At 36.3% G+C, this 27,867-nt stretch overlaps 3 pseudogenes across 1 annotated transcript; all 3 read right to left on the bottom strand.

Moving 5' to 3' along the window:
• Positions 1-1,086: 1,086 nt before the first annotated feature.
• Positions 1,087-12,110, bottom strand: LOC143623922 (uncharacterized; annotated as a pseudogene). The gene is made up of 10 exons (XR_013151993.1): positions 11,975-12,110; positions 11,678-11,921; positions 11,371-11,595; positions 9,774-10,036; positions 8,065-8,279; positions 7,461-7,585; positions 7,182-7,355; positions 6,971-7,108; positions 5,212-5,263; positions 1,087-1,394 (listed from the first exon to the last, which is right to left on the bottom strand). The product of XR_013151993.1 is annotated as an uncharacterized LOC143623922 (transcript).
• Positions 12,111-14,427: 2,317 nt separating this feature from the next.
• Positions 14,428-16,728, bottom strand: LOC143623923 (protein FAR1-RELATED SEQUENCE 5-like; annotated as a pseudogene).
• Positions 16,729-25,490: 8,762 nt separating this feature from the next.
• LOC143623911 (pentatricopeptide repeat-containing protein At1g14470 pseudogene) lies at positions 25,491-27,803 on the bottom strand (annotated as a pseudogene).
• Positions 27,804-27,867: the final 64 nt, after the last annotated feature.

Below are 27,867 nucleotides of genomic sequence, written 5' to 3' on the forward strand. Positions count from 1 at the left end.
TTCCTTCACCTCAAAATGCTTCTTCCATAACTCAATCATTTGTTCATGAACGAATTTCATACCCAATCTGCAAAATAAAAATATATATATATATATATGCACAACAGTTAAGAGCTGTAAACAATCTAAATTGAGCCAAGACAGATTGGGCTCGGGCCTGAACTCAAAGTTAAACGAGCCGCTTAGCCTATGTGGGGCTCTGCACGTTTATTAAGCAAGCTTGAGCTCGGATCGTAAATAAGCTCGAGCCAAACTCATTAAGTTTTATTTATTTTTATATTTTTGATTTTATACATACTGATATACCAAAGATAAAAAAATTATATTTTTTTAGTATTGCAAAATTTATAAACCCGACCCGAACAACCCGAAACCCGAATAAATAACCCGAAGAACACACCTAATTAACACCATCATTCAAACAGAAAGCATAATAAAATTCAATTAGCCTATGGTTGTCAATTATTAAGTTTAATGAATAGAAATTGGAATTCATCAATAGACGAATTCGTTTATAATTTCGTGTAATTTAAGAATGCTTACCGTTCTGGATTTCATCAAGCTTTGGAGTAGAATTGATTGAAACCGTAAAGGAACCTCGTCAAATGAACAATTCTCTAGGCCATGATCAAAGAATTAGATTTGGAAGTAGAATACCCAGGTCGCAAGGTTTTTTTAGGTTTAGAAAGGGATTATTATTGATGGAGAAGAATGCCTATGAAGGAAACTGAACGGCTGATGAAGAGGAATAAGGGAAATTAGGGATTTAATTAGATTTGGATCAAAACTACGTAGTTTTGATGGTTTTGTATTTAACTTACATATATAACAGCCTTATATTCACTTTTCCCATATATATATATATATATATATATATATATATATATATATATATATATATATACGTTTGAAATTTTTTCCCCCCGTGTGTAACACGGGCCACTATCCTAGTAATAATAATAAAGAAAAGACAAATGTTAAACGGCCGTGAACCGTAAAGCAAACATTAAATCGATGGCAAAATCACATGCACCACCTATCTTTGACATTCATTTCTATTGTATCGAAAACTCATAACAGCGTCTTTTAAGTCGTGTCTACTGCGAGTATCCTCTTATCAGATGCCTCTCCCGCAGCAACTTTCCCACTATGTTTTTTGGTCTTGCTACTGCTACTACTATTACTACTACTACTACTACTACTACCACTTCTATTTCTCACAACTGCTCGTTGCAATATACGAACAGGGATCCCACCCATATCAAAGTCCTCCTTCAAAGATCTTGTTAAGAACCTCAAGTCTGTGTCTGAAAGTCTCGTCTTTCCACTAACAAAGGCAACAAAAGTGGGCGGTCGGGCTTTCACTTGATTAAAATACTTCACTTTCGGTTGTGCTGATAGATCCTGTCGAAGCACGAGATGAATCTGACCTGATCCATGACGATGTTTCCACGGATTTCAAGATGAACGAACCACGTCTTGATCTTCTTCTCCGGCTGGTTGGGATCTGCAATGACTTTTTGGGGGTGTGGAGGTGACCGCTAAGAAATCTCCAGGATCTCTTGTTCACAGACACAAAAATATGGTGGTGGCTCTTATTGAGAATGACCAACCCCTAATAAGGAGGTGGAGACCTCCTTATATAGGGAGCCTCATGGCCACCATCATGGTACCCTAATGGGCCTAGCCTAGTTAGGGTTACCTCCACAAAACCCCCTCAGCCCAATAACATTGTATTAGTCCATATAATAAAATAAGCCAAACATAATAAATTTAGGGTCGTAAAACCGGGTTTAGTACCATACCCCTACAAGCCCCCCCAAGTCCAGCGTTGCTCCTGGGCGCGCAAGCGTTTAGGTGGAGCGCTGGACTTTATGAGGTGTGTTAGGGCGTGAGGCGGTTTTTTCCCTTTTCTTCGGCCTTATCTTTATTGTCTTTTAGTTTTGGGAGGTTTTCTTCATGATGGTGACGTGTTGTGGTTTTTATGATAATGATGGTGCACTAGCATGAATAAGATATAGCACGCCGAATAATAAAAGCCTGCGCGCGAGGCGACTTACGAGCTATGAGAATAATAAAGCTTGCGCGCGAGGCGACTTATGAGCTATGAGAATAATAAAAGCTTGCGCGCGAGGCGACTTACGAGCTATAAGAATAATAAAGCTTGCGCGCGTGAGGCGACTTACGAGCTGTAAAAATAATGAAGCCTGCGCGCGAGGCGACTTATGGATCTATGAGAATAATGAAGCCTGCGCGCGTGGCGTCTTACGAGCTATAAGAATAATAAAAGCTTGCACGCGAGGCGTCTTACGAGCTATAAGAATAATAAAAGCTTGCGCGCGAGGCGTCTTACGAGCTATATGAATAATAAAGCTTGCGCGCGTGAGGCGACTTACGAGCTGTAAAAATAATGAAGCCTGCACGCGAGGCGACTTACGGATCTATGAGAATAATGAAGCCTGCGCGCGTGGCGTCTTACGAGCTATAAGAATAATAAAAGCTTGCGCGCGAGGCGTCTTACGAGCTATAAGAATAATAAAAGCTTGCGCGCGAGGCGTCTTACGAGCTATATGAATAATAAAGCTTGCGCGCGTGAGGCGTCTTACGAGCTGTAAAAATAATGAAGCCTGCGCGCGAGGCGACTTACGGATCTATGAGAATAATGAAGCCTGCGCGCGTGGCGTCTTACGAGCTATAAGAATAATAAAAGCTTGCGCGCGAGGCGTCTTACGAGCTATAAGAATAATAAAAGCTTGCGCGCGAGGCGACTTACGAGCTATAAAATGATGATAATGACTGGCCCACAAGGGCCTCCTCCGCGCAGGATGAATATCCCGGCCTGTTTTCAAAATAATAATGGAGGCACAAATGGCCAGATAATAATAATGATGTCATAGGTGTTTGTGCGGCTCGTAGCCGAACCTGCAAAAACATGTCAACTAAAAGTGGATGTATTGCATGGTTCCCATCCTCGGCCAAATTATGAGGTGTGCCCAACCTTTAAGCTTGGCGCGTGGCCTATGGGTTTATGAGGATTCCCAACCTTTAAGTTTGGCGCGTAGCCATATGGGATATTATGAGGATTCCCAACCTTTAAGTATGGCGCGTAGCCATATGGGATATTATGAGGATTCCCAACCTTTAAGTATGGCGCGTAGCCATATGGGATATTATGAGGATTCCCAACCTTTAAGTATGGCGCGTAGCCATATGGGATATTATGAGGATTCCCAACCTTTAAGTATGGCGCGTAGCCATATGGGATATTATGAGGATTCCCAACTTTTAAGTATGGCGCGTAGCCATATGGGATATTATGAGGATTCCCAACCTTTAAGTATGGCGCGTAGCCATATGAGTACAATCATGGTTGTTCTTATCCTGATTTGGATTAGACTGTTCATTTGTTATGTCGCTTACGCGCGGCCTGCGCAATGTCTCCTTTATTCTCACGCGCAGATGTGGTGCGTGAGCGTGCATGATGCGTGAGCATCTAATATGCATGAGCGTACGTGAAGCCCAATAACATATGTGATGCGTGAGCATATGAGATGCGTGAGCATGTGATATGCGTGAGCATACGTGATGCGTGAGCATATGTGGTATGCGTGAGCATACGTGATACGCGTGAGCATGCGTGATGCGTGAGCATGTGATATGCGCCACGAGCATAGGTTTTGGCTGTCTTCATGAGCATGTGATATGCGTGAGCTGTGGCGTAGAGTAATCGCCGGGAGCGCGCATGCGATCCGCTGTGGCGTATAGTGATCGCCGGGAGCGCGCATGCGACCCGCTGTGGCGTTGAGTGATCGCCGGGAGCGCGCATGCGACCCGCTGTGACGTAGAGTGATCGCCGGGGGCGCGCATGCAATTCGCTGTGGCGTAGAGTGATCGCCGGGGGCGCGCATGCGACCCGCTGTGGCGTAGAGTGATCGCCGGGGGCGCGCATGCGGCCCGCTGTGGCGTAGAGTGATCGCCGGGGGCGCGCATGCGGCCCGCTGTGGCGTAGAGTGATCGCCGGGGGCGCGCATGCGGCCCGCTGTGGCGTAGAGTGATCGCCGGGGGCGCGCATGCGGCCCGCTGTGGCGTAGAGTGATCGCCGGGGGCGCGCATGCGGCCCGCTGTGGCGTAGAGTGATCGCCCGCTGTGGCGTAGAGTGATCGCCGGGAGCGCGCATGCGGCCCGCTGTGGCGTAGAGTGATCGCCCGCTGTGGCGTAGAGTGATCGCCGGGAGCGCGCATGCGGCCCGCTGTGGCGTAGAGTGATCGCCGGGAGCGCGCATGCGGCCCGCTGTGGCGTAGAGTGATCGCCGGGAGCGCGCATGCGGCCCGCTATGGCGTGTAGTGATCGCCGGAAGCGCGCATGCGACCCGCTGTGGCGTAGAGTGATCGCCGGGAGCGCGCATGCGGAATCCGAAGTTGATCCACAGGGAGCGATTTTGATCCGCGGTGGCGCGCACGATCTAGAGATTTTGAATATCCACATCAGGTAGGTTTTATGTAAAACCAACAGATCTAATAGGATTTATAGATCTATGAATATGAAGTGTGACTGTTGCTCAAACGAACCCAGATCTGAAAAAATCATAACTAGATTTGGTATATTTCACTTAGAAAAAACACAGATCTAAGGGTTTTCCCCAAAAGTTCGGTGGTATTTCTTCCTGTGTATTTCCAGATCTGGAAGTATTTTTTAGATCTACGGATTTTTGGATTTCCATAGAACATATCTGAAAGAAGAAACCGTAGACCCAAGATATTGATGAACAGATCGGAGGGCCGAGACGAGAAGCGAAGCGTGGTTCATTGCCGTCCCACGGATGGCGCCAATGTCGAAGCACGAGATGAATCTGACCTGATCCATGACGATGTTTCCACGGATTTCAAGATGAACGAACCACGTCTTGATCTTCTTCTCCGGCTGGTTGGGATCTGCAATGACTTTTTGGGGGTGTGGAGGTGACCGCTAAAAATCTCCAGGATCTCTTGTTCACAGACACAAAAATATGGTGGTGGCTCTTATTGAGAATGACCAACCCCTAATAAGGAGGTGGAGACCTCCTTATATAGGGAGCCTCATGGCCACCATCATGGTACCCTAATGGGCCTAGCCCAGTTAGGGTTACCTCCACAAAACCCCCTCAGCCCAATAACATTGTATTAGTCCATATAATAAAATAAGCCAAACATAATAAATTTAGGGTCGTAAAACCGGGTTTAGTACCATACCCCTACAGATCCTTCCAAGAATGCCTGCTCATTACCTGAAACAATGTTTTGACAAGTCAACTCAGACCCTTTCTTTCGACCCTTTTAATTATATAAAAGATTATCAATTTTGGTGGTGTTTTACTCATAATGAGCCAACAGTAGCCAAATGGGTTTATATACATCATCTTATATATAAGAGTATATTATTAACATTACTGCTACAATAATTGGATGGATTAATTTCATATGTACCCTTACAAACTTTAAAATTTTTTCCAGCTTTAATGAATTTACACTTAATGACCATTCTATCCCTTTCCATTATATTTGTTTAAACGCTACTATTTTGATAAACGAAAATAAGCAAATGATCATTTCATAGTTATTAAAATAATTCTTGTTATACATTTATTCCAACCCTCTCCTCTTTTCGAGATTCATCGATATTGAATCAATCAAACGCACTTCTAACACCTGTTCCACTTTTGGTATACCTTGCGTTATATCACCGGATCTTGATTTTTCATATATAAATGTAACTAATGTATCTCCTTCGTAAAGGATTTCCCCATAATGTCCATGAACAGTTGCTCCTGGAGTAGCCAAATAAGGCTTATCTGACCGAATCTTGCACCTAGGCGCATTTTTCAGGCGAGGCGAGATAGTGGCGCTTTAACTCCGACGATGATTTTCTAGGGTTTGTCAGACTCCGAGAGACGCGAACGATGAATTTCTGTAGTTACTTACTATTTTTTAGTCTCTGCTGGTGTTACTATCTCCTTGGGCCCAACCTAGGTTTATTAATCAAATCTAAATATTTTTTAAAATATTTATAGCCCGATTGTTCTATTACGTAATTTGTGATAAATTATAAATAAGGATTCCCTGTAAAGTAGTCAAATTTATGTAAATCAATAACTGATTACCTAAAAAAAGTCAGATTTACATAATTTACTCTTAACATCATCCATAATTCTTGTTTCTGTATCATACTTATTTTATTTATTCTAGTTAAGATAGATTTATATAAATATCTTTATTTTAAAAGGTTTTAAATGTATGTATTTGTTAGATGTTTTTAATTGCTAATTTTATTCATTTTATGTATCTTTAGGGAGTAATTTTTGTGTTATATTTATTTTATGTATTCTAATTAAGCTAGATTTATATAAATATTATTATTTTATAAGGTTTTAATTATTTATGTTCCTTATTTCTTCTGTATTTTCTGTTTCTTATTTCTTATCTAAGTTTAATATTTCGTTCAGCAAATGGCTTCTCAATCTCAGTTTGATGTTGGAACCTCACAATTGAACAGAAAAGATCTAGGCTAGAAGTACAATTTACTTAATAAGATATACTTTAGTTAAAATTTTGTTTTTTTAATGTGCGCTTAATTTAAAAAAAAAAATCAGGCACTCTTTTTGCGCTTATCACCGGGGCGCTAGACACACCTTCAACGCTTTAGAGCGCTTCTCGCATTTGATAACTATGGTTCATCTATTAAATTTGTTTATAATGAATCAAGTGCATTTGATATTATAACTACTTTGTAGGGGCATATATAATATTTCTAGTTTTGCATCGTATATATGATATTTTCCAGGTTTGTATAGGTGTATATTAAATTGCCCACAACTATTATTATAGTTTTGTAATTAACTAATTTGCTAGGATATCAGTATACTGGAATTGGTAGACCGGACAAAAAACGAAAAAAATTAAAATAATAACAATAATATGTGCGAACAGTAACTAGCTTTGCGTAGCCAACGGTTAAGGCGAGCAGTTGATAATCTCAAACACCACTTTTGGTATGTCTCAACGTCGTTCTGCATTACATATATTCTACCTTTCCCTTCTAGTGCTGAAACAAACACAACCGGTATCCCCGTCACCTGTCAACAATAATGCATGTTTGTTAACCTAGTTTACACCATGAAACAAAGATGACATGCACTACAAACAAACCTGAGGAATGATCATTTGAATTTCTTCAGGAACAGCTTTAACAACCCGATCATATAACTTTTCTTCTAAAAGATCCATTTTATTCACAATCACAACCAAGCCTCGTCCTTCTTCTATTGCTCGCGTTGCTATCACAACCTCATCATGTTTCAAACTTTTTCTAGTTTTTGAAACCTAGTTTTCACTCCAATACCATACCAACGCATTAGAGATATCAGCACTTTCATATAGTTAATGTCTTATCCATAGAAAGTAGACAAATAGCACGTTTTGACCAACCTCGTGACCATCAAGGACTAAGCAACAAGGTGAGCCCTCATCAGGTTTTTTCTAGATTGTACAATGCTCAAAGATGATGCACCTTTTTCTGACTTTGTTCTTTGCATCCAACCTGCTGTGTCCACCTAAAAATCAACAAAATTTTCGATTATATAAAGAGCAAATGCTATAAAAAACCAACATAATTTATGGTGTTTTTTTTCACTTAAAAGTCCCTTAACAAATTTTTACACATTAAAGTCCCTCTACATATTAAACTTGGACAAAATTGTTAACTTTTATTAACTTTTTTTTTCATGATTACATCCAATTATAATTAAAAGACACTTGTTTTTCAAATTTAGCATGATAAGGTGATAAAGAAAACACAGAATGCATGTTGATTTTTATGTGCAAAATATTAGAGACTTTTATGAGTGAAAACTAAAAGTATGCTGGTTTTTATGTGTAGAATATTCTTAAAAGAGACGCTTATGAGCGGAAACATAAAGTACGTTGGTTTTTAGTATTTGCCTTTATATAACCAAAGAATAGAATAAAGCAAAAGTAATCTAAGATTAAGATAATATGATGGTAACTTTTAAAATTTAGAAATTTGAATTACCATGTATATCGTTCTTCCATTAAATTCGAACTCAACTCAAACCGAATCTCTTGTTAAGCCCGCCTCTGGGCCCACCAAAACACGATCTTCCTGCATAATCGCATTCAACAAGGTTGACTTTCCTACATTGGGTCGGCCCACAAATGCTAGCTGGAGTGGTAGCTTTGACTCTTCTTCCACACAAGACTCACATTCTTCATTAGTTTCATCGGCAGCTTCGAAGATGCAAAATAGCAACAAATAATTAAAATAAGTAAAAACTATTAGGCTTGTAAACGAACCACATGTTCAGTGAACTGTACGTGAGCTGTTTAGGTGGGAATTTCTTTTATGTTTGTTTAATTACAGTGAACTGTACGTGAGCTGTTTAGGTGGGAATTTCTTTTATGTTTGTTTAATTAATAAACACACGAAGATGAACGGAACTTTTATTCATTTATTTAAACGAACGAACATGAACACATGTCTCATTCGTTCCTTTATGTTCGTGAACCTTCGTTTATTCTGTATTTTTTTTAACAATGTTGCCCCTACTATAATTTACACCAATAATTCTAAACTACTCCCTTGCCCAGGTTGAACTTGAGACCTCCCCTCTAAGAGGCATCTGCCTCAACCAAGTGATCTAGAAAGTTCGTTCGTTTATGTTTGTAAAAATATTAATTAAAGTTTATAGGCCCATTACAATTTTGTATAGTTTTATTAACCTTTTAGGTCTAACACATTATTCACATTTACTTTTAATTAATTTTATCTCACTTATGTTTGTTTATCTATGTTCAGTAGTAATCTTTTGTTTATGTTCGTCAGTTCGTGAACCATTCATTTATATTGTGAACATAAATGAAAATGAACACGTTAATTTTCTTAATGAACGAAAAAAACCATGCTCATTTAAATGTTTGTGCTCGATCGTTTATTCGTTTAGAGTTAAACAAACGGACATAAACGAACACGACCACGTTCATTTTCTTAACAAACGAATCTAAACAAATATTCATTTAATTGTTCTTGTTCGATCATGAGCATAAACAAAAGCAAACACAAACATGTTCATTTTCTTAACGAACGAACACGAATAGAAAAACCATGTTTATTCTTTCGTTCGTGTTTGTTTGGTTAGAGCCAAACAAACATAAACAGACACGAACACGTGCATTTTCTTAACAAACGAACATGAATAGAAAAAAACATTTTCATTTAAGTGTTCCTGTTCAATTGTTTGTTTGGTTAGAGTTAAACGAATAGACATTTCTTAACAAACGAACACAAACAAAAAAAACCATGTTCATTTAACTGTTCGTGTTCTATCTTTTGTTCGATGGGAGTTAAACGAACAAACATAAACGAACACAAGGACGTTCATTTTCTTAACAAACGACGCAAACAAAAAAAGATATTCATTTAATTGTTCGTGTTTAATTATTTGTTCGGTTAGAGTTAAATGCACGAACATAAACGAACACGAACCGGTTCATTTTTTAAACAAACAAGCAGAAACAAGAAAATCATATTTAATTGTTGTGTTTTTACGTCTGTTCGTTTAGAGTAAAACAAACGAACATGAACATGCTCCGTTTGTGTTTGTTCGGTTTGTTTACACACCTAAAAATTATCAGCAAAAAATGTGTAGAAGTGAAACATTCCAAAGTTAAGGGACCTAAATGTTATTTATCTAAGTTAAGGATAAAAAAGAAAAATCATCTTACCATCTACAGTATGAACTAGCATATGTTGATCAAGCAATGGGCTAAGAACATCATACAAATCATTCATCCCGAAACCAGTTTCAGCAGAGACAGCAACGGGATCACCAAACCCTAATGTACGGGCCTCACTAGCAGCCAAAATAACCGACCCGAAACCGTCATCAAGTGATTTAGCTTTATTCATTACCATAATAATCTTGAGTCCCGGAGCATGTTTTCTTAGCCACTTTCCAACATCCAAATCTACGGGTTGCAACCCATCTCTATCTCACACAAACAAATTATTACTAGTTATTACAACACTAGACTAATATTTTGCATAAAGCAATGTAAAAGATTGTATGATTAGAATTCATTTTAGGTGAATTTCGACCCAAACCCTTCAACCCTTTGTGTTTCCTCTTTTGGTCATCATCCTTTACATGCATGATCAACAAATTATTACTTTGCATGCAGCGTCAATTTACACACAATAACTGAAGGGAACTTTTAAAACATGTAGATTTCTCGGTTATAACAATGTTAAGATAAAGTTGTTATTCCTTTTGTCTTTACTAAAATACATTAACTGAGATTTCCTCTTATGAGCTGTTACTTTGCTTGACTGAACCATAAAAGTTTTTCCACTTAATTTCTGTGTGATTTATATACATGTCGTACACACCTGTCAATGTACCCATGTCCTTTTTTATTTTATATTGAAGAAAGATCATACAGAATAGAAGGAAAAAAATAGAGATGTCTACTAGCTAGTAAAAACATGAAAATTTTGGTACACACTGGGTCGGGTTGAGCCGAAAACCAAAAAAATTAAAATCAAACTATAAACATGTAAGCACGTGCATCACTTGAAAGTGGTGCTCGCTACAACATCTAAAGTCGAAACGTCAAAGGTAAATCAAAACACTAGACATGCTTAGCAAATAGTAAATAGGGGTGTGAATTTCTGGCAGACACGAAAATATGACATGAAACTCACAGGTTCGGGTTTGGTATAAACAGCTTTGGGTCAGTTTCAGATCGAACTTTCAAGCCTGTTTAGCTAAACGAATCATGTTCCGGTCAACCTAGCGGGTTGGCCCATGTAACCCAGTTTTTTAATGTGTTTTATGTAATAATTTAAATTTGTTGGGTATCTTATGCCAAAATCTAAAACTAAAACGAAAATTGACATAAGATTTTATAATAAACAATTTTATATGTAATAGATTTTGTATTTTTTTTTTCAAATTAATAAAAAATGTTAATATGTGAAAACAATAAAAACAAAAAAAAAACATTCGGGTCAATATGCATGAAATGTTCAAGTTCACGTGTCTGACATGATTTTTGGGTTTGGGCCGTGTCAAATTTTAGGGCTTGTGTTGGGTTGGACCCACCCGCCAACCCGTGAACACGACCCTGTTAACGCGTTTAGACTCATAATAGCAATTAGCATGAAATGCGGTCAATCTAAAAAGCCTTAGTCTCACATGAAGATAAAACAAAAGGGATTCAAAACATTTAGCAACTTCACATAGTTTTATTTTGTTCGTATGCCAAAAACTAGTGCATGTGAACATAAAGCAGCTTAAAAACCTAATGAAAATAAACTAACCTTGCATCAACAAGAAAGAGAGCAAAATTACACATTCTCAAAATATTTGTTGTAATTTCTGCAGTCCTACCAAGAACCGAACCAGATGAAGCCTCGGCCTCTAAGCCGGCTGAATCCAAAACCTTAAACCGTAAATCACCCAATTTGGCAATCCCTTCGCGTATATCACGAGTCACATGATCATTAGGAGTGTTGTACACAAGTGCCTCTCTTCTTCTTATTAAACTAAAATATCATGTTCATAACAGTCAAATGTGAATACATAAACAAGTATAAACTTTATGACACATATATTAGAGTAGCTAACCGGTTAAACAATGCAGATTTGCCAACATTTGGGCGACCAATGAGGAGTACAGTTGGAAGCAAGTTTGCATCTACTTTGCTAAACTCAACAGGTTTTCCACTTTCAAATTTGCTGATATCAGCAACACCTATGGTACTATTGCTGACATCATCCTGAGCTGGAGCTACAGAGAACAATCTTCTATACTTGAATGTAGAATGATGAGAGCGTGAAACTACGCTGAAGACACTAAGATCAGGTTTCTCTGGTTTGAAGACACTAAAATTTCATAACAGTTACCTTTGTTGAACTGTATACCAATACAACTTTTACTTTTAATGCAGTCACGGATCAAATTCTTTTGTAGGAATATAGTAGCATGAACATGGTCGGAACGGGTTTCTAGTGGGGCCAATTCAGCTTTGCTTCTGGTTTTTGGCACCTGTTCACGCATTTCAGTTACGCGCACAGCCTAGGTTATGCATTCGGTTACGCATAATGAGGATGGTTAGACGTGTTTAAATGCAATTTTGGCAGCCTAATTTCTAGCATCCATACTAGAAAGGTATTTTGTCAAATCACTCACGGGCATAACGTCGAGCACCTGGTGCGCTTTCAGTCAAACGATAAATAGAACATAATATTGAAATGAACACCAGTGTTCAATATAATGAAAGCTCGCTAGCACGGATTGGTTACCTCAGGGATAATAGTAAATTACAGGAAGGATCTTGAGATGATTTCAATTAATGAAGCGCCGGTGAAGATGTACCCGACGGTAGTAGAGATCGGCGATTTATGAGCCTGGCAATTTATTTTTGTGGTTGGTTCCGCGGTTCAGGTCAAGGTTAATAATAGGTTCAGGTCAAGGTTATTATTATTATTATGGGAAAAGTGAATATAAGGCTATTATATATGTAACTTAGATACAACACCATCAAAATTACGTAGTTTTGATCCAAATCTAATTAAATTCCTAATTTCCCTTATTCCTCTTCATCAGCTGTTCAGTTTCCTTCATAGGCATTCTTCTCCATCAATAATAATCTCTTCCTAAACCTAAAAAAACCTTGCGACCAGGGTATTCTACTTCCAAATCTAATTCTTCGATCATGGCCGAGAGAATTGTTCATTTGACGAGGTTCCTTAACGGTTTCAATCAATTCTACTCCAAAGCTTGATGAAATCCAGAGCGGTAAGCATTCTTAAATTACACGAAATTATAAACGAATTCGTCTATTGATGAATTTCAATTTCTATTCATTAAACCTAGTAATTGACAACCATAGGCTGATTGAATTTTATTGCGCTTTCTGTTTGAATGATGGTGTTAATTAGGGGTGTTCTTCGGGTTATTTATTCGGGTTTCGGGTTGTTCGGGTCGGGTTTATAAATTTTGCAATACTAAAAAAATATAATTTTTTTATCTTTGGTATATCAGTATGTATAAAATCAAAAATATAAAAATAAATAAAACTTAATGAGCTTGGCTCGAGCTTATTTACGATCCGAGCTCAAGCTTGCTAAATAAACGTGCAGAGCCCCACATAGGCTAAGCGGCTCGTTTAACTTTGAGTTCAGGCCCGAGCCAAATCTGTCTCGGCTCAGTTTAGATTGTTTACAGCTCTTCACTATTGTGCATATTATTTTTTTTTTATTTTGCAGATTGGGTATGAAATTCGTTCATGAACTAATGATTGAGTTATGGAAGAAGCATTTTGAGGTGAAGGAAATGGTGGTGTTCTTTTGTGTCGGCTACATGCTTTGCACCAAAGGCAATTTTAACATCCTTGGATTATTGATACAAAACTGTTGGACGAGATTTGTGAATTGTGTATCTGTTAGATTATAATTTGTTATGTTGTAAAGAAAGTTTACATTCTTTGTACAAGTTATAATCAAATACGAATGCATGTTTCAACCCCTGGTCTTGTACCCATTTAATTTTAAGTTTTTGTATTTGACCTTATTAATGTTAGTTCATTGTATTGTGACCCGTTTCATTTAAATGTCTATGTTTGACTTGTATATATGGGCATTTTATTTTAACCCGTTTATTATTACTTCACTATAATGTGATCTGCTTCATTTCAACCAGTGGTCATTTCATACAGCAGATTCTCAACTATTGTTCATTTCATGTTTTATTAACATACAACATAAACATGCTATACCACACAAATTAAGCTAAAGTTCCTATTTGAACAAAAGATTTAGCTTAATATATTTTAAGTACGAACAAGATTAATCAATTTTACAACTTAAGCATTAGCAACCCAGGTTTTAACTTGCAGCAGCTGCTCTTCCACCAACCATTACCATTCTCATTCTTTGACTTTTACTAATTTTTTACCATCTAACTTAGTATTTTAACTTAGTCATAGAAATTTAATAACCTGCTTACATTTATATATAAATATATTGCTACATTTTGATCATCCTCATTTAAAACTTCTACATTTTGGCCTGTTTCAGTTTATACATTTTAAAAAAAATCCACCATACTAAAACATTATGAGAAAAAACAAAATCTTAGTATCTAATCAAATAAAAAAAAATCAATAGTGATCAAAAGACCCAAAACATTACACATATCTTCAGTTTATACATTTAAAAAAAAATCCACCATACTAAAATATTATGAGAAAAACCAAAATTTTAGTATCTAATCAAATAAAAAAAATCAATATAGTGATCAAAAGACCCCAAAACATTGCACATATCTTCAAGCCCATTCACAAGTCATCCTTCTCTTTCTAGAAAAGCATCTTTCACCTGAAAAAAAAATAAACATGAGAATAATTTTAACAAAAAAATGATTAATTTTTATTAGTAAATGTAAATCATACCTTCTTTTTTGGCACCCGGTAATGTAATGACCTAGTTCCTTGCAGTTAGAACAAGCTCTCTTTTTTGGTGCTTCTAGGGAAGATTTTAATCTAGTTGCACTTTTAGGATGACCTTTTGTATTAGTATGAACTAGTGGATCACGAATAGAAATTTGAGGCATCATGTTTACCTGTGAACTTCCCACATTAGAATCTTGTGACACACTCTCAGGCTGTTTTGACTTTGTTCGAGTACTTTGCTCTTCTAAAAACTTCAACAACATGTTATTTAGTTTCGTTATCTCAGATAGAGAGTCTCTTGCCTGCTCAACAAATTTTCTAAAATTTGATTGAACACACCATAAAGTTAATGCACTGACCTCATTCCCACTATATGTGTCTTCGATCCCAATACTGCAATCAGCCAACTTATATCTAGTATCAAGTGTCCACCTAGGTAAAATATAATAATCAGGGAGGGTTTGAACATTCTTTTTCTTCAATACATATAAGATATGCTTGCATAACATCCCATATGTTTCAAACTTTGAACAAGAACAAGTAACATCTAACTTTTCTGAGAGACGAAACTTAACATTTCTCCAATGTATTTTATCAATATTCAATTGTCCAACCTTATAGTTGATTTCTTCTAGACTCTTGCTTTTTGTCTCGTGAGTTAAATTGAAGGTAGCTTTGGTCCATTCCTTCATGAATACTTTAAAGAGCTGTTTAGTGTAACGTGAACCTGCCTTTGCTTCTATCGGATTAACAGAAGAAAAGTTTGGCTTGGAATTCATGCACCTGAAGTCTTCATCTTCTTCAGCGGTCCTTCGAGCCTCAACAGCTTTATCATATTGTACTACAAATTCATTCAACATGGTATTTGAATTTACATATCCATCAAAAAAAGAATGAATGCTCTCGCTTCTTCCACTTGATGTCATACCCGCAAAAAAACAATTTTTCAAGAAGGCTTTAGCCCAATATTTACGTTGGTTATACATCTCTGTTATCCAACTGCCACTTTGAAAATTGTATTTACCACATAAATATTTCCAACGAGTTTCAAAATCTTCAATCGTATTACTTTTTTTCTATTGATTGTGTAACTCTTCAAAGTCACTATATTGAACTTTAAGAGACCGAAGATGTTCAGTCTCATGTTTTTTAATATGCCATGAACAAAAGCGATGCCGAGTTTTTGGAAAAACTGTTTTGATTGCATTGCAAATAGCTTTATCTTGATCAGTAATTATTGCCGATGGATACTTATCAAACATGCACTTTAAGAAATTTTGAAATAACCATTCAAAAGTATCTTGTTTTTCATTTTCCAATAATGCACCACCAAAAAGTATAGACTGACCATGATGATTCACCCCAACAAATGGGGCAAATGGCATCTTAAATTTGTTGGTCATGTATGTGACATCAAACACAACAACATCCCCAAATTTTATATACGATTTTCTTGATCTCCCATCAGCCTAGAAAATATTTCTTGGAGACCCATCATCAAATAAATCCACAACAAAATAAAGGTTATGATCTTCTAGTAATTTATCTTGGAAATGTTTAATAAGCCCGTAGAACTCCTTACCTTTGTATTGTTTTCGTTGATCGGATAAGACGTCAGAACATTGTTTTGATGTAACATTATTTTCATGTGGACTTTTCATGACATTTATGACCTTCTTGATTTGACAAGGTTTCAACCCGGATTGACCAAGTTCCGCAATTAGAGATTTGCAAGCCAATGACGGTGAAACTTCCCATGAGACCGGTGTTTCAATACTTTGGTCGGAGAAACAGTAAGCTCGTGATTGTGTGAATCATTGAACACATCCACAAACCATTTCCCATCTTTTCTTTTTGAAATCCAAAGGCATGCGTTACATCCGGTCCTTAAATCCCTTCGACGTTTCTTAACGTCTCCTACTGAACTTTTACACTTCAAATTTTTAAAGCCTTCTTTGTTGCATACATACATTCTTCGATAATGCTCATTTGTTGTCTTATTTTTATAAGCCGTATGAATACGTACTCCAAATCTGTGTAAAAATGCATAGTGATTGTAGAAATCATAAGCATCATCAGAATATCAAAAACTTTTCCCTTGATGTCGTTAGCTTCTTTCTCAACATCTGAACCGCTATTAATGACCAAAAGGCCTTCTAAATCAATACGAACAACTAGATTTGTTTCAAAAGCTTCAACCGGTGACTGAACTTCCAAATCCATTGTTGTATCTGCCATGTTCAAGAAAAACGAACATGGATATTACAGTACACTGTACACACATATATAAAGAATTAACATAGATCCGTTTTAAGAAAAAAAGAATTAATAAAGAAGTATTAGAGATGGATATTATGGCAGAAACATAAAGAAGTAAGCTACTAGTCGAATGTATTTTTTACTAACATCCTGATGTAATGGGTTATTGAGAATTCTAATTCCAATGGAGCTGCAAAATCAGTTTTCCATGGTCGCAAGGTTTTTTTTAGGTTTAGAAAGGGATTATTATTGATGGAGAAGAATGCCTATGAAGGAAACTGAACGGCTGATGAAGAGGAATAAGGGAAATTAGGGATTTAATTATATTTGGATAAAAACTACGTAGTTTTGATGGTTTTGTATCTAACTTACATATATAACAACCTTATATTCACTTTTCCCTAATAATAATAATAATAATAATAATAATAACAACAACACAATGAATCCACATGTCATTCAATTAGACCCTCCACTACAACTTTCTATTTTTACAATTTCTTATCCATGAATGATAAAAGGAAAAATTTGTTGTTGACTGGAATCGAATTCACTACATTGCTTTTAAAATGTTTGTGGCTTACCAACTCAACTAGGATGAATTGGTGTTAGCCTTTTCGTTTTCTTAATTATTATAGATTCATAACATTTTTTTTTTGTTTTATTTTTTTAACCACCCATGTTTTACACAGGCTATATCCTAGTTATAGTTATACATCAACAAAAAGTCTCATTCCATTTGAGCAATTAACCTCCTATTATTCATATAACAAGAAGTTTAAAATTAGATCAACAGATGCATTGGATACCATTACATCACTCTAGAAGGAAGTAAATTTCAAATCCATAATAATAATTTAAATTTCAAGAAAAAAATATCTACTTTAAACCTAATGGCCTGTTTGGTTGGCAGGAATTCATGGGATTTCATGGGAATTGGAATTAAAATTCCATTCCTTATGGTGTTTGGTTAGCTAAGACAAGGAATTGGAAATTGATTTGATTTCCAACTAATGGAATTCACAATCCTTCAACTTATCTAAGGAAAGTTTGAAATCCCTTGAAATGTTTATTAAAATACCTAAATAACCCTACGCTGTTCTTCATTATGCTCATCTCCAAAATCAGGGGCATTTATCTCCGGCCACCGTCACTACATAATTCCAGCTAGATCTCAACCAAATTATACGACAAGATCTGAACCATGTTTTCCGGCGAGTCCGACCTGTGTTTTCCAACGATATCTGAACTGTGTTTTTCGGCGAGTCTGACCTGTGTTTTCCGACAAGATCTGAACCGTGTTTTCCGGCGAGTCTGAACCAACGAAAGCCCATGTTTTTTCTTCATATATTTTGATTGCCGGTAATCGTCGGCAATCGATTTAGGTTTCAACAGACACTGGCTTTGGAATACTGGTGGTCGTCGGCGATTAACAGTTGGAGCGCGCCTCCTTTGATGGTCGAACACAGGCGGTGGCCGATGGTGATGGTAGCCGCCGACATTAGAGATGGTGAAAAGTTATGAATTTTTTTGAAGGGTAATTTTGTCATGTTTTGTATCTTCTTATTCTAATCCAATTCACAGAGTGTATAAGCAAACACATTATGGAATTCAAAGGAATCCATCCAATTCCAATTCAAATTCCAATTCCAATTCCAATTCCGAAACATTCTGCTAACCAAACGCCCCCGAATTATCTACTTTAAACCTAATCAAAGAGAAAAACAAAATCATCATTTTTGTGCAAACTACTTATTAAGACTCAAGAAACATGGGAATTCTTACCTTTTCGTTAGTTGCTTCTTCTGTGAGAGTGAGAGACAGTGCGAGGATATTATTATAAAATTAAGCATCAACTATAAAGAAAGAAAGCCTAAAATGAATAAGCGTCAAGATTCAAGCATCAACTGTTGTATAATTAAGCTTATTTTATCTTACCTGTGCTGCTCTGCTGATGGAAAAGAGGTGTGTGAACCCTAATTATCTAATATGTATAATTGTGAAGTTTGGCGCCACAAAGGTTTTCTTTATGTTTCCATATATCTGTCAATAGTTTTGTCTTCTAACAATAAGATTCCTTCTGGTGGGGTGGTTGTGTTTGCTCTTTGAGTTCTCTCACCGGTTGGGTGCCCAAGTTCGACACTTTGATTATGCAAACTATGTGTGTTTTTTTATCTTAAGTGTTCTTTTTAAGGTGAACCAAGTTTATTTTAGCATACTAACGTGCGCCGCCACATGCATGTCTCCTGGGTCGGCCATGTCTCTCTCCCTTACCTCTACAACAACCAGATTAATTGTGCTTCAAACCATATGTGGATTTGCCTTGTAAATCCTTATATGTTGATTTCTATTAAGGGTTAATCGAAGTAGTCTTCCACCGATTGCTACAGGGTTCCCTTTCAGAACCATAGGTAGCGGTTGTGTGGTGGTTGATTACTGAAGCAAACTTAGCTTTAGTGGTGTGAGCCGTTGACGATGTTGCTCTCCATGACGCAAGGTCATATTATCTCTTCTCCTTTAGCCGTTCCATTTTCATCATCTTCACAGTTGTTGGGTTCTTCTGTGGAACCCTAGGTGGCGAGGAAGTCATGGTGATAGTAGTGTGGTGATCGGGAGTGATAATTCTATCTAATTTTTTAGACTTTTCCATCGTTGGTTGTTGCTTTGTAAAGTTCACATGTGATTGAAATATGGGGTTCTTAACACTCAATTTATTCTTTTGAATAGTCTTAAGGTGTTTCGTTGGGGTTATTTCAATTTGTACATAGAGGATCTAGCTGTAACACCCCAACCCGGATGGGCTGACGTGCCACAATGTACAGAGGTATACAGAAACAAAAGACATAATTCCATTACTTTATTAGAGTCAAAATTACAGACTACTGATAAATCAGATACTAAGTCCAAAATACATATTATTCAGATAACATAAGCTTAACAGACATCTTCTGATTATTCCTAAGTGTTAGGCTTCTCTCTTGATCCCGCCCAACGTATCCTGTGAACCTGAAGTGTAAAAAGGTTTACGGAATGAGCCAAATGCCCAGTACGAAATATTAAGGATCAAAAGCAAATAATAATTAACTGAATACAATATCACAATATATGTTAACATATAACGGATTAAAATTATATAACTGAATTGAAACATATCATATGAATGTACCCATAAGCATAACTGAGTCTTATAATATGTGACGACATACAGGGGGCCACTCCTATATATCAATCAACTGAAATGGCGTAAGCTGGCATACCCACAACCATTTACTGAAACTGAAGCTGAAACTAAACTAGGATATATCCATACGGCTCCTAATAGCTACGTACCACACCTGTACTTAAGAGACGCCGTGAACTGATCTCTCCGTCACGGATGGAGCACATAACATTGATGCCACAATGTTATGCCCGTGGGACACTTTACGGGAAGCGAGTGCTCAGGGTAACAGAGTACAAATAATCTGAGTTATATAATAAAAATTCATATTTTAGCAATTCACGGAACATGCGATAATGAGTACAATTTAATAATAAATATATCGCACGCTAACAAGTCAAATAACAAATCATAATTTGAACATGAATCGAACGGACGGCCAAATGAATCGAGGTGTCAAAGACGTTAGGAGTTCCAAAGGTATAAAATATCAATGGGTTTATAACAATTGAATATGATAACAATAGGGAGGGGTTAGGATCCGTACCTTGATCGCTGATTAGTTGTCTTACATAAATAAGTAATACAGATGAGGCTCTTTTAATCAACCTACATCGTATACATGTAGCTTATAAGAGTGTGCACGGTTTAAAAAAAATTAAAGTCGAATTTTATCTTATGCGTATATGAAAACTTAAGAGTCGTTTGATTAAGAAGAAAGGAAAAAAATAATAAGTATTATTTAACGGGGTCGATATCTTTTATTTATGTGTTTTAACGAATATTTAAATGTTAAAAAGATGACTATTGGTGAATATAAAACCAAGTATCATAAAAAAAATGGTTTGTCATGAGTGAGGTTTGAACTCTAGAACAGCTTATTACAAAATAGATGGTTTAAATAATTGGACCAAGCATCGTTTCTACTACAACCCAAAAGCCTAACCAGCAGACCACCAATCAATTTATGTCTTTAATGTTGGACAGTTAACTAGTTAGAAAATGAGCTCTTACTTATTTTAAAAAAAAGGAATAGACAAAACAGATGTAGCAAGTATATTTCGAACCCTAAACCTGATGATTGTAACTAAAGAGTCTTAACCACTCGAGCTTATTTGCTTTATGTTAAGTATTTAGATTGTTAGTTCTTTTATTAGCTAACTCTTCTCCAAATGATTAGTCTTAAGCTTAAAGACCCATGTTGTAAACTAATTTTCTTGCTTTTCGATTCGCATTTAATATTAATTAGAGCACTATTATTGGCTTAAGATTGGGTTACCTTGGTCGGACTCGCGATACGGTGGCGAAGATACTTCCCAGAAAGGCGCGGAAGGTGGCAGCGGTGATGCGAAGGTGGCGTGCGGCTGCAGTGGTGTGGGGTTCGGTTGCTGGAATCGGTCTAACTGGTGGCGGGCTATGGGTTTAGAATATATAAAAAGAACCGGTGGGTCGGAGATAGTTAAAACGGTCGCTGGAAAACAGATTGGTCATCGGAGCTGGTTTAAGAGTTGAGTTATTTGCAAATGCCAGGTCGGTTTTTATAGCCAATGTCCCTACATTTAAATATGGATATTTCAAATAAAATATTATGTGAAATCATTTCCGGCAGATGATACAGTGAAGAGATGATTTCAAGAGATGGTGTTTTTCATCATTTCATATATTTGTGTTTACGCAAGTTATGGTGAATTATTGGGTTGGAAAATATCTACCGAATAATACTGACAATGGTAGTGGTTAAGAAAATTGGTAGAGATAGAAGAAGGTGTTGTAGGTCAAAGATGTTCTTGTCAAGTGGGACCCGATTACACATTATTACCTAAAACATAATTCTTTTTTATTATTATTATTATTATTTTATTATTATTTTTGTTTTGAGATTAGTGCATCTAGAGGCTTGAAAATAGCAAGTCTATATGTCTTGTACAAATCAAATAACTTCCTCATTTTTCTTTTATTTACATAATTAATCATATATATATTTTGTTTATTCTTTCCTTTTTAAACATTGATGTAGATCCATTTAGTTACTATTATAATTTTTTTTCTTTTTCTCATACAGCTAACTAATATATTAAAGCAATACAGGTTTCACATGGCTTTCAATTATGTCATCAACATAGGATGCCAACTAATCAATTCTCATTTATACATATTCCACCTAATTAACTAATTCTTTAATTACTATTCATTCAATTTAATAATTTTTTTATGTTAAATGATATAACAATTAATGAATTTATTACTATTTAATATTTATCAATTAAACCAATTATTACTTTCTTAAAATTATATTATTAACAATTTCTAATAATATAATTATAATTGTTACTAAATTATTTGGCATTATTGATTTTTTTAAATAATTATAATTGTTTTATATGCTTGATTTCATTTTTTAGCCCGTGCAATACACGGGTTATTAACCTAGTTATTATTATTAAGTTAATTAAAGCTTATTTACGTTTCGGGTATTAAGCATAATTTGATTTATTATCATTGTTATTTTAAACGGTTATTTTAATCTCTGACGCCATACTTCTCAATTATACTAATTAGATGATAGATAATTTAGGGTTCTTGGCATCCAATTTGTGCTTTTGGTGTGGTTCTGTTGTTATCAGTGATGATCAATAGCAAAAACGGCTTCTCTGAAGTTATGATCCAAACATGAGCATCGTTGGTATATTCTTCTATATATTTTATGAATTTACATGCAGCCTATTATGATTGGTTTAATATAATGAGATATTGTTGATTCGAGTTGCAGCTTGGCGGGGCAATTTCCGGATGGCATGTGCAACCGTTAATTTGCAGCCACCACATATTCCAAAACATCTTTGTCTCTATCCTTGATATACATAACTGAGCCTATTCGTTTCGTTGTGTTCGATTGAATCTAAGAAAAGTCACCAAAATAAGTCGGACGTGAAACCTTTTGTAGCCTCTTAAAATCCACAGTTATTTAGTGGCTAATTTGTTTTGATTTTTGAAAACTAAAGTAGTTGTAGAGTTTAGGTCTAATGTGAGTTGGACTGTATCAAACCGTTACTGACAATACAGACTATATAGATAAAACAGAAGGCAAAGTCAGGAACGGTTTGTGTAGCTAGAAGTATTCTTTTGTTTTTGTGGGTTTAGAAAAAGGTAATTCATTTTTTTTTCTCGTGCTTCTGTTTTCCCAGGTTGGGTTGTTCAGGTTTTAGGTGTTGTTTAGGTTTTGGGCTGCTTCGGGTCGGATTATGTAACCGAGCTCGGGTAAGTCAGGTGTTGTTAACTCGGGTTTCGAGTCAGGCTCGGTTCGAGCATGGGTGTAATTCAGGTCACGTTTCGCATGACTTTAGGTTAGACTTGGGGTAATCGAGCTCATGCCGGGTGGTTTTGGATCGGTTAAAAAGGACACCGAGTTATAATGTAAAAAGAAAAAGGAAACTCATAACAAAATTGAGTTTCTTTTCTCCATATTATTTATTATTTTAAGTCGGTGTCCTTTTTAACCATAATCGATTACATACATTGTGAATTTGTTGGTGCTTTTGGTGTAAGAGTATTTTCTTTGCTCTTATATTGTAAAGTTTTGTTCCAAATACAGACATCAAAAAACCTAACAAGAGTAAATCACGGCATGCAGGTTAAACAAGAAAAACTAAAAACAAGAATGTATTCCTCTTTTATTACTGGGTAATGTAGATGCTATGGAAATAACATTCAGAAAAAAAACAATGCTATTCTTTGTAATTGTGGAGCTCACGGATGCCCACAAACCAATCTTTTGTAACTATGAAACCACTTGCATAACTCTATAGCATAAACCTATAACAACTCATCTTTTGTCAGCTACATAAACCTATGATAGTTATCACCTCTTTTAATGCTCATGTAGTTGATCCGTCGCTACACGCCCGATTTGGTTTCGTTGTCGGTCGTTTATATGAAACATGTATATTTATAGCATGAAGTCATGAACTCAAACACTGCCATATACTCTCTTCAAAACCTGATTGTTTATATGAAACATGTATATTTATAGCATTAGCATGAACTTAAAAAACTACCTAATACCCTCTTCAAAACCCAGCACAATGCTTCTAATTTATTGATTTAATCCGGTCGGCATAGTATAAATAGATAATCAGAAAAAGAAGAAAATATTGTTTTTTCAAACATGAATAGAAATAGATTTTTTTTTTTAGTTTTTGTAAGAAAACAATTTTATCTAGTTCAACCTATCATATAAACTCTAAATGACTTGAATAAAGTAGAGTAGTCCATCTACCAAACATATGACTGAATTTTGAAAAACGAACCCTAGTCCAACTATCTAACTTATAACTTGTCATACCATGTATCTAACAATTTTATCTAGTTCAACCTATCATATAAACTCTAAATGACTTGAATAAAGTAGAGTAGTCCATCTACCAAACATATGACTGAATTTTGAAAAACGAACCCTAGTCCAACTATCTAACTTATAACTTGTCATACCATGTATCCAAAAGCCGTAGCGTCTATAAAAACATATAAGCAATAAAGTCTATTCTATGCTAGAGTTTCAAAATATAAGTCTTAAGTGATTAAACTAAAACATATAACAGTATCAAACTTCGAACTGATATTTTTTAAAAAAAAACTCTATTTAAAATCAATAAATCTAATATACTCATTATTTATCAAGATTTGAATCCGCAATATCCCCTTTAAGAGATATGCGCCTCTATAAAATAAGCTAGCCCCACATTCGAAACTTCAACTAACTAGAATGTTTAATAAATTTAAAGCCACTCAGTTTTAAGAAAAAATTATATCAACAAGTAGATTTTTCACGTTTTAACGGTATATTTGAAATTGAAATGCTATAAAGCTTTATATATTAAAAGTTGTTAAAGAAAAACAAAATATAAATAAATTAATTATGATTATATGAAATATAAATTTAAACTTCAAAATGGTATGGACGCACCAAAAGAAATATATATAAGAAAAAGATTGCACGTATGTTTTGTTCAAAACGGTAGGGACACAATTTCAAAATGGTAGGGACGCGACACAGATTTTATTCAAAAAGTGTTGGGGACGCATAGTTTGTTGGTTTCAAACTAATCTTCACGCATTGTTTGGTTATCAAATTGATCTTCACGCATAGTTTGGTTACCGAACTGGTCTTCACGCGTGGTTTCGATATCAAACTAGACTTCACGTATACTTTGAGAGTAACATTTTGATAATTCCTTAATTTGGGGTCATAATTGAATTCTCTCGTTTCAAAAGACACGTTTTGAAATATTCTCTTATTTTTATTTATGTATGAGTTAAGTTGAGTTTGGTTTTCTATTTATTTATTATTTTTTTTGTTGAAGTAAAAATATTTACTATTTATTCGTTTTTTGGTGACAATATATTCACACTATAAAAAGTTTGAACTTATGAGTCAAATGAAATCAAAGATGAAACAACATACCAACCAAATTTTCTATTAATAGACGCATTTAAATGTGTTCGTTTTCCTTTTTTTTTTCTTTTTTTTTTCTTTAGCCCCCAAAGTTGTCATTTGTGACCCACCCACAAAACCCATCCATTTTGTCACCTCTGCTAAGCTACCAATAATCTTTACAAGAACATGAACCATCATGAAAACAATGAAATCTGTTATTATCCCTCACAACAATCTCTCTTCCCTCCACCTTTGAAATAACCTTCATAGCCTCATGACAATCCCAACATACCCTCAAGTTTTTCACAATTCTAATAATGGCCCTTGAATCACCAACAAGAAGTGCAAAGCAAAGTGCTAACTTGTCACTATGAGTTCCCACCATCTCTTCCTTCTCTTCCTCTTCAACATCTCTAAGAACACTCTCCTTATCAACTACATATCCACTTAACCTCATTTTCTTCCTTAGCTCCATCAATAATTTGTATATGCCATCTGATCTTTCATGCGATTTGTCACCCACAATGAACTTATGTAATTTCCCATCATATTCCACATAACTCCATCCAGTGGCTTTCTTTAATCCTAATAATTCCATTTTGTCACGAATGCGTTCAACATCGCCCCATCTTCCCATTGAAGCATACATATTTGATAACAAAACATAATTCCCAGAATTCTCGGGCTCGATTTCGAAAAGATGAGTAGCCGCAAACTCGCCAATATCGATTCGTTTACGAATCCGACACGCGTTTAAAAGTGACCCATACACTCCCGCATGTGGGACCATTGGCATTCTTGTTATTAGATTCTTGGCTTCATCTAGCTTACCGACTCGACCTAACAAGTCTACCATGCACGCATAGTGGTCAACATCCGGACTCGTGATGGAGTCAAAAACCTTTTTACCTTCATCTAACATCCCTGCGTGGCTGCAGGCGGTTAGAGCACTGATATATGTGATTCGATCGGGTTCGTGCTCTTTCATCTTATGCATTGAATCAATGGCTGAAAATCCATCACCTTGAGCTGCAAACCCGTTAATCAAAGTGTTGAAGGAGATAATATCTTTTGTCTCCATTTTGTTAAAGATTGTTTTGGCGTCTTTCATGCTTCCACATTTGGAATACATGAAGATAAGCGAGTTGTAACCTGAAATGCTCAATGTGACTTGATTTTCATTTATGAAGTTTAAAGCCCAGTTTCCTAACTCCAATGCACCTAAATGTGCACAGGCGGATATCACACTAACCATGGTTACTTCATCCGGTTTTATGTGATTAGAAGTAGAACAGATCATCTTCTTGAAGAGCTCAATTGCCATTGCTGACTGCCAGCAATCATTGAATTCCAAGAAACTACATCCTTACAAGGTGCTCTATCAAACAGTTCTCGGGCTGGATTCAAATCACCAACACTTGTATAAGCAGAAATCATCGCATTCCATGACACAACGTTTCTAAACACACCCAACTCCTCGAACGTCTTCCTAGCAGCCGCAAGATTCCCACATTTTGCATGCATGTCGCTTAACGCAGTCTTAACAAAGTGATTTAATTTAACACCGTTCTTATTTAGCATGTTCATTAGTGAACTTGCAAGTTTAGGATCTGTATGGTCTGAACACGCTGAAATAACAGCAACCCAAGTCGTGTCATCAGGTTGAACACCTCTAATAACCATCTCATCCAGCAGTTTCATGGCCTCTTCTGCAAATCCGTTGTGCGAATAACCAGATAACATCGCATTCCAAGAAACCACGTTTTTCTCAGGCATTTCATCAAACAACTTACGTGCATTAACCAAATCTCGCTTCTTCGAGTACCCAGTCACCATCGCAGTCCAAGATATCACATTTCTCTGAGGCATTAACTTAAACAACTTACCAGCTTCAACCTCATCGCCCCACCTCCAATACCCAGAAATCATAGAGTTCCAATCCGCCACCATTCTGTCAGGCATTTCATCGAACGCCTTGCGTGCAAACTCAACCGGCCCGTATTTCGCATACATTTGCATAACAGCATTACGCACATACCGATCAGAAAAACATCCCAGCTTCAAGACATGGCCATGCAACCCAACAGCTTTCCTCCCCATGGATTTGATTAAAATCGGAAACACAAAAGCATCAGGGGTTATGCGCATATCATCAAACAAGGTGATGACGTCATGATGGGCACCAATGTGCGAGTAGAATTTAAGCATGCTGGTGAAGGCGTAGAGGTTGGGTTGGTGGGTTGAGTTGAAAATGAGACGGGTGTAGGCGGGTAGTGCGCAGAGGCGTGTGCAGTGGCTGATGAGGAGTGATGCCCAGTAGTTGTCATGGTGGAGTGAATGCTGAATGATCTGTGCGTGTAGCTGTGATAACTGGTTGAGTGTTGATATTCGGAGTGCGATTGCGTTCAAATGTGACATCAATATCTTTGATTTATCATTTACACCATCGATAGAGTGGCAAAGGTAAGGAAATATGTGCAAAATGCTTCATTAATATTATTATATTATA

Source organism: Bidens hawaiensis, unplaced genomic scaffold, assembly GCF_021521415.1.
Source record: "Bidens hawaiensis isolate Kalapana, Puna unplaced genomic scaffold, B.hawaiensis_p1.1 tig00003644_1, whole genome shotgun sequence".
In the NCBI taxonomy this organism is placed as follows: domain Eukaryota; kingdom Viridiplantae; phylum Streptophyta; class Magnoliopsida; order Asterales; family Asteraceae; genus Bidens; species Bidens hawaiensis.